This window comes from Anser anser (genome assembly GCF_964211835.1).
Source record: "Anser anser genome assembly, chromosome: 9".
Taxonomy (NCBI): domain Eukaryota; kingdom Metazoa; phylum Chordata; class Aves; order Anseriformes; family Anatidae; genus Anser; species Anser anser.
In genome coordinates, this window is record NC_139729.1 from 28,203,287 (window position 1) to 28,209,418 (window position 6,132).

Genomic DNA, 6,132 nt, shown 5'->3' on the forward strand with positions numbered 1-6,132 from the left:
GGCGGGGGCGGGCGGGGGCCGGGGGGGGCCGGCTCCCGGCGCCGGCTCTGCCCAGGGGCGCGCCGCCCGCCCCCCGCACCGCCCTCGCCCGCAGCCGGGCGGCGCTGGGGGCCGCTCCCCGCCCTCGCCCTGCCGGGGCCGGGGCCGCCCGGGGACCCTCCCCTCGGGCAGACAGACCCCCCCGGGGCAGACAGAGCCCCCCGGGGCAGACAGCCCCCCCCCGGGCAGACAGCCCCCTCCCCGGGGCAGACAGACCCCCCCGGGCAGACAGCCCCCCCCCGGGCAGACAGCCCCCTCCCCGGGGCAGACAGACCCCCCCGGGCAGACAGACCCCCCCGGGGCAGACAGACCCCCCCGGGCAGACAGACCCCCCCGGGGCAGACAGACCCCCCCGGGGCAGACAGACCCCCCCGGGCAGACAGACCCCCCCGGGGCAGACAGACCCCCCCGGGCAGACAGACCCCCCCGGGGCAGACAGACCCCCCCGGGGCAGACAGACCCCCCCGGGCAGACAGACCCCCCCGGGGCAGACAGCCCCCTCCCCGGGGCAGACAGACCCCCCCGGGCAGACAGACCCCCCCGGGGCAGACAGACCCCCCCGGGCAGACAGACCCCCCCGGGGCAGACAGACCCCCCCGGGCAGACAGACCCCCCCGGGCAGACAGAGCCCCCCGGGGCAGACAAACCCCCCCGGGGAAGACAGACCCCCCTCCGGGCACACAGACCCCCCCCCCGCACGCCTCCCGCCGCCCACCCACGCGGGACACGATCGCGGGTGGGCCCGGCCCCGCCGAGCCCCCGGTGCTCGCTGCTGCGGGGGGCAGCGGCTCCTTGGAGCCCCCCCGGGCGGGGGGGGCCCGGCCGGTGGCAACCTGCCGGCTGCAGCCCTCCGCCGGCGGGCGGCGAGCGGCGCCTCGAGCCGGTGCCTGCGCTCAGCTGAAAGCTGCGCCTTAGACGGAGGGCTGTTAGTGCCTCATGAATATGCATTCCTGTCTCAAACTTTTGAGTCTGCCTGAATTATAAAACTACTTTGTCGAGAGAGCTTAATTGGGAAATCAGCTGCGCATTGTGCCCCTGTCGGAATATGCAAGTGGCTGCAGATGGAGTCGCCAACTTGGCATTTACTGGGGGCCAAGTTACGCAGACTACGGCTTTGAAGCAACTTCTTAGATTTTGTAATAGTAAGACCTTTTCTTCCTGTATATTCATTTTTTCCTTTTTGTACTCATCCACTAGCTGCACATTTACTGTGAAGATGCGTTTTAGTTTTAATACAATTGAATACGAAGAGAAAGGAAAGCCAGTGAGGGACTGAGACAAGGACAGCAGCACCTGTAAAGCATGGATTGTAAAAAAAAAAAAAAGTCCAGTTTGCTAAGCTGTTCAGTGGTGCCCTCTAGGATTTTAAAGTGCTAACAAAAATTACTCCTCAGCCACAGCATTGCCGCAAGAGAAAGCGCCCAGCCCACAGAGCAGACATGCGAGGAGCACAGTATAACAGTACCAAGCCCACAGTGCTCGTTTATAAAAACATCATCTTGCTCCCCGGAGAATCAGCTGCATGGCCAAAACCAGCGTTTATTTGAATAAAGGACCTGGATTATCGTGTAAAAAAATAAAATGAACAAACAAAGCAATGCTGTTAGCGCACAAGAGGTCCTTCAGTTTATCTTTCGCTTTGCAATTGTTATTTCATTAGCGATTTTGTTAGGCCCATTGCTAACGCCTCACTTCTTTTGGCAGCTCTCGAATTCTGTCTTGAGAACATTTTGAGTCATGCTGAAGCAGCACTGATAGCATCAGTAAACACGCACCACGATCTGCAGCCTGCTTGCTGCTGTGAGCTGAGCAGCGCCGGAAAGCCAAGCGGCGGAGCCGAGAGGTCAGTGCCGGAGCGCTGCCCGATGGATGCTAACCGGGGCGGGGGCAGCTGCTGGTGCCTGCCCGCTGCACCCCCAGCCCCTGTGTCCGTGCTGGTGTGCCCCAAGGAGCCCAGCATTTGTTCTTGTGGGGTGCTTAGAGACATGATCCAAGTACTTCTCAGTCTTCTCTTGGATAAGGCTTGTGAGCAGAGCTGTGAAAAGGGCCGTGGTTCATTCACACGAGACCCTGAGAACCACGAAGTCACCAGCGTGGGGGTGATCAGGAGCAGGCAGCAGCGCGTGCTCGCGTGTCCCGGTCTGCCTGGGCACCCAGGGCAGCGGTTACACCGACGCCAGGTTTCCAGCTCCAGCACGAAGTCACGGCTGTGCAGAGAGGTGGCACCTCCGCTGGTGTGATGTTCTTGTAGGACTGGTAGGCATGTTAAGGAAGAATATAAAATATAAATAACCTGAAGGTCAAAGGGAATCTCCACCAGTCGTGATGCTTCACACCACTCGGCTACAGCTCAGTTCATCCATTACTGAAGACTCCAAGCTCACATTTACAATCTGGTCTGAGAATCTGCAGTGTCTTTTCTATGCCAGGGCAGGATTTTCCAAGATACTGGCCTCATCCCTCTCACGTTTTCTTGAGCGCCCCCTCATTTTTCAGCTGCTTGTCTGGAGGGCGGGCACTGCCGAGGACACTGCCGCTGCCCTGGGCAGCCGCTGTCCCTCCTGCTTCATCCCCAGCCCACGTTTCGGCACCTGCCTTCAGAGCCTGGCAGTGCTGGGAGTGGAAATCTCACGTACTGGTGTAAGCGTGCACATCCTGACTGCAGTGCTTCAACAGTTAAAGGTCCAAGCTCTTAAATGAGTAAAGAAAAAGGCATATTTTTCAGCAGCCATACTGTTACATGACTTCATCTGCAGCCAGCAAATTAGCGTCTTCCTGCTTGTATCACTAATCTGTTCTTATTTTGGAGCACAACCATAAAACATGTTACATTAGCACCTTTTCCTCCATAACTCCAGCATATGCTTTTGTAGCTGAATAGGTTTCTAGCTGGTATAGCTGAAGCTGAATTCATTCCAGCTTTGCCTCTTAACGCACTTTCTGCAAAATCTAGGATTTTATACCACTGATTTCCATTAAACTGAATGTTTTGTTCTTTTAACAGCTGATTTAACTCAAAGGGATGATGTATCCCTAACGAGAGAAGAAAGCACGCTAGCGAGCAAATGGAAATTCCCAGTCAGCCCAATTAATGCTGAACTATAGCAGTGTGTGGGTGTGCGAAGGGAACGGGCTGGACATAAATCCAGCTGTTGCTACCTGTTGGTTTTGGTTAGCAAAACTTAGGCACAGATTTCGATATTTCAGTGTGCCAGTAAGAAAAATGGACCCGAACCAGCCTCAGACTGAGATCCATAAAAGATCACTGCAATGCCTTCTTGCGGCGGAGGTAAACGTGCGTGCGGATACACACAGGTACGTCCCCTCGTGCGGGGCGGGTGAGGACAGGCACCGGGGGGCTGCCAGCGCCCGCTCACCCTGCCCGAGGAGGAAGCCCCCACCATCCCTGAGACCCTCTGGGGATGCAGCCCCCCCTCGCTGCCTCGGCAGGGGCCGAGTGGTGCCCGGCTGCGGGTGCCAAATGCAGTCCTGAGGGGGCAGCCACCGGGGGCGGCTTTGCCTGGGGGCAGCCCCACGCACGGTGTGTGCCCCGCCGCCACGGCAGGCGCTGCCCGAAGGCTGAGCCGTCCCTGGCCCTACATACCGCCTGGGTGCGTGACGTGCTTGCCAGTTGGTATTTTTTGTCTCCGTGTTAATGGCTCCCCTTACCTGCTGTACTTCTGAGCGGCCGCCCGCACACAGCTGAGAGCTTGGGAAATTTTGGCTTAAAGGATTCAGGCAAATGCGTCTTCGTACAAAAAAAGGGAAGCTCATCCTTGTCTATCTAAAAATACTTTAAAACACATAGAAAACAGACTGTTAGCAATGGCTATTTACACCATCTCTTGTTTCCTGCCAGCTCTAGCTTCGCACGCTGAAAATGCCCAGGTGTGGCCTGAACTTGTGAGTGAATGTATTTGGAAAATTTGGGGGTGAGCAGATAGGTATGGGGAAAGTTGCTTTTGTGCTGAGTGTGAGCAATTCCTGCTGCCCTCCTACAGGAACGTGTGGCCATTAGCAACTGAGGCAGAAGGCTGGAGGCTGACAAGGAAGTGGTGTACGGGACAGACATGCCTGTGGCACTGAAGACAAAAGCAGTTCTGACCATGGCAGCAGGCGCTGAAGTGGAGCCCTGCCCGTGCACACCGGGTGCGGTGAGCGCAGGGTGAGCGCGGCGCAGCAGGAGCACGGCGAAGCAGGCTGTGCCCGCTGCGGGTGGCGGCTGTCCCTCCGTGCCCTGGCACAGCACCACCAGCGGGACCCGCGTGCTGTGGGCAGCCCGGCGCCTCTCCTGGCCCACCGCAGCACGCTCCTTCACACCGGGCAACGTGGGCCAGGCGCCTGTCTGAAAACGCCGTGTGTGTGCATCTCTGAAGTACTTCAAACCCTAATTATTTCTGGAGTCACGGATTTTGCAGGCTCACTTCAGAGAGGCTTGTAAGATCTCCCACAAGAGGTGCCTAGCGCTCCCTTTCCCACCCCTGGAGGGCTGACACGGCGGGTTTCTGTGCTCCGGTGCGGTTCCAGCCCCAGCTCCCCCTGAGCAGAGCAGGGCAGCAGCCAGCCGGACGCAGCACACGAGCGAGGTGCCCTGAGAAGCTGGGGCAGGGGCAGCGGGCGGCACAGACCCCGACCCCGCACTGCTGCGGCCCCAGCCGAGCCCTGGCACGGCCACGGGCCCTGCTCACCTCTGCAAGCCTCGGCTGCCTTTGTGTGCCCTTCCTTGGAAAGGAAACCTGGGAAATGGCAGTTCAAGAGCTGATAAGGATTTTCAGGCATGTCTGCTGCAGATATGACATGCACTGCTGGCTGAAAGCGAGCCTTAGCTGAGCTGCCGCCCCGCTCACAGAAACTGCCAGCAGAAGCCGTTCCCGAAGCTCAGCTGGTGCTTTTGCCAACATCTCTGCTTCGCTGCTGCTCTGCCCTCCGTGCTTGCTGTCCCTGTGGATCAGAAGTCGCGGTCCTTACTGCTGCTCCTGGGGGCTCGGTCCCCTACCCAGGGGGTGACAAAATCCCGCGGTCGCAGGGTCCTGGAGGAGATGCACTCCAGCGCGTGCTGCTCAGGCTCGGAAGCTCCTCTCCCCCGCCCCAGCGAGAGGAGTGTGCGCCTGTGTGCATTTTTAATATCTGAACTGACATTTTGCTGTCTTGAAAACAAAAGCTGTTCACGGGCTAATTAGCGAGAGATGCACACAGCAGAACGTAAGCCCCAAGGAGCTGCAGAGTCCCAACAGTGGGTGAACTTTGGAAGACAGAATGACACAGTGTTGAGCATGAAGGATTATAATTTTATATTTATGATTAGATTATAGATAGATTATAATCCTGTGATCTATAGATCAGAATTTTATAATCAATAATGGGTACGTCATGAAAGGAAAGCAAGAGAAATCAGAGTGCTTTATCATAAGGCCCAATGGACACCCAATATGACTTTCATATATTCCCACACAGATGAATTATACGTCTTTTCTTCTCCCTCATCGCCTTTAGTAACGTTATAAGCCAACTAAACCTTCTTAATATTATAAACAAAAAAAACAACTAAACTGCCGCGCTGGAGTGCCTTCTGTATTTCAGAAAATGCAAATAGTTTCCGTTCAGCACTGCTGCTGCGATACCCCTGCGATTCCAGCCCGGCAATAAATGGAGTTAGTGGAAGTGACTTATTAGTCCTAGTTGAACTGCTACACTTCCGGAGTCTAAAGATAACAAAGTGTGCTGGAGAACTTGTTCTAATTACAGCAGGGAGCATCTTGTCTGCTTCCTATATTGCCATTTTAAATTGAAATTACTATTCTCAATAGAAAAGATCTTTTGTTCAGCTACCAGCCAAGAGAGACAATTCTACTGAGGTTTAATAGTGCGTAAACACTCGCATTACGCAGTTTTCTCAAATGGCCGTAAGACAAACAGGCAGGAAACAGTGAAGATCACAAAATTAAGTATTAGAATTAAGTACTTGCTACCTCACGTGCCGAGGGGAATGAACGTGGCACTCGCTCTGAGGTGCTGCACGAAGCGCCCTGCGAGCGTGTCCCGGTGGGGCACGAGGGCGGGTGTCCCCGCTGCAGGGGCAGCCCGGGGGGGCAG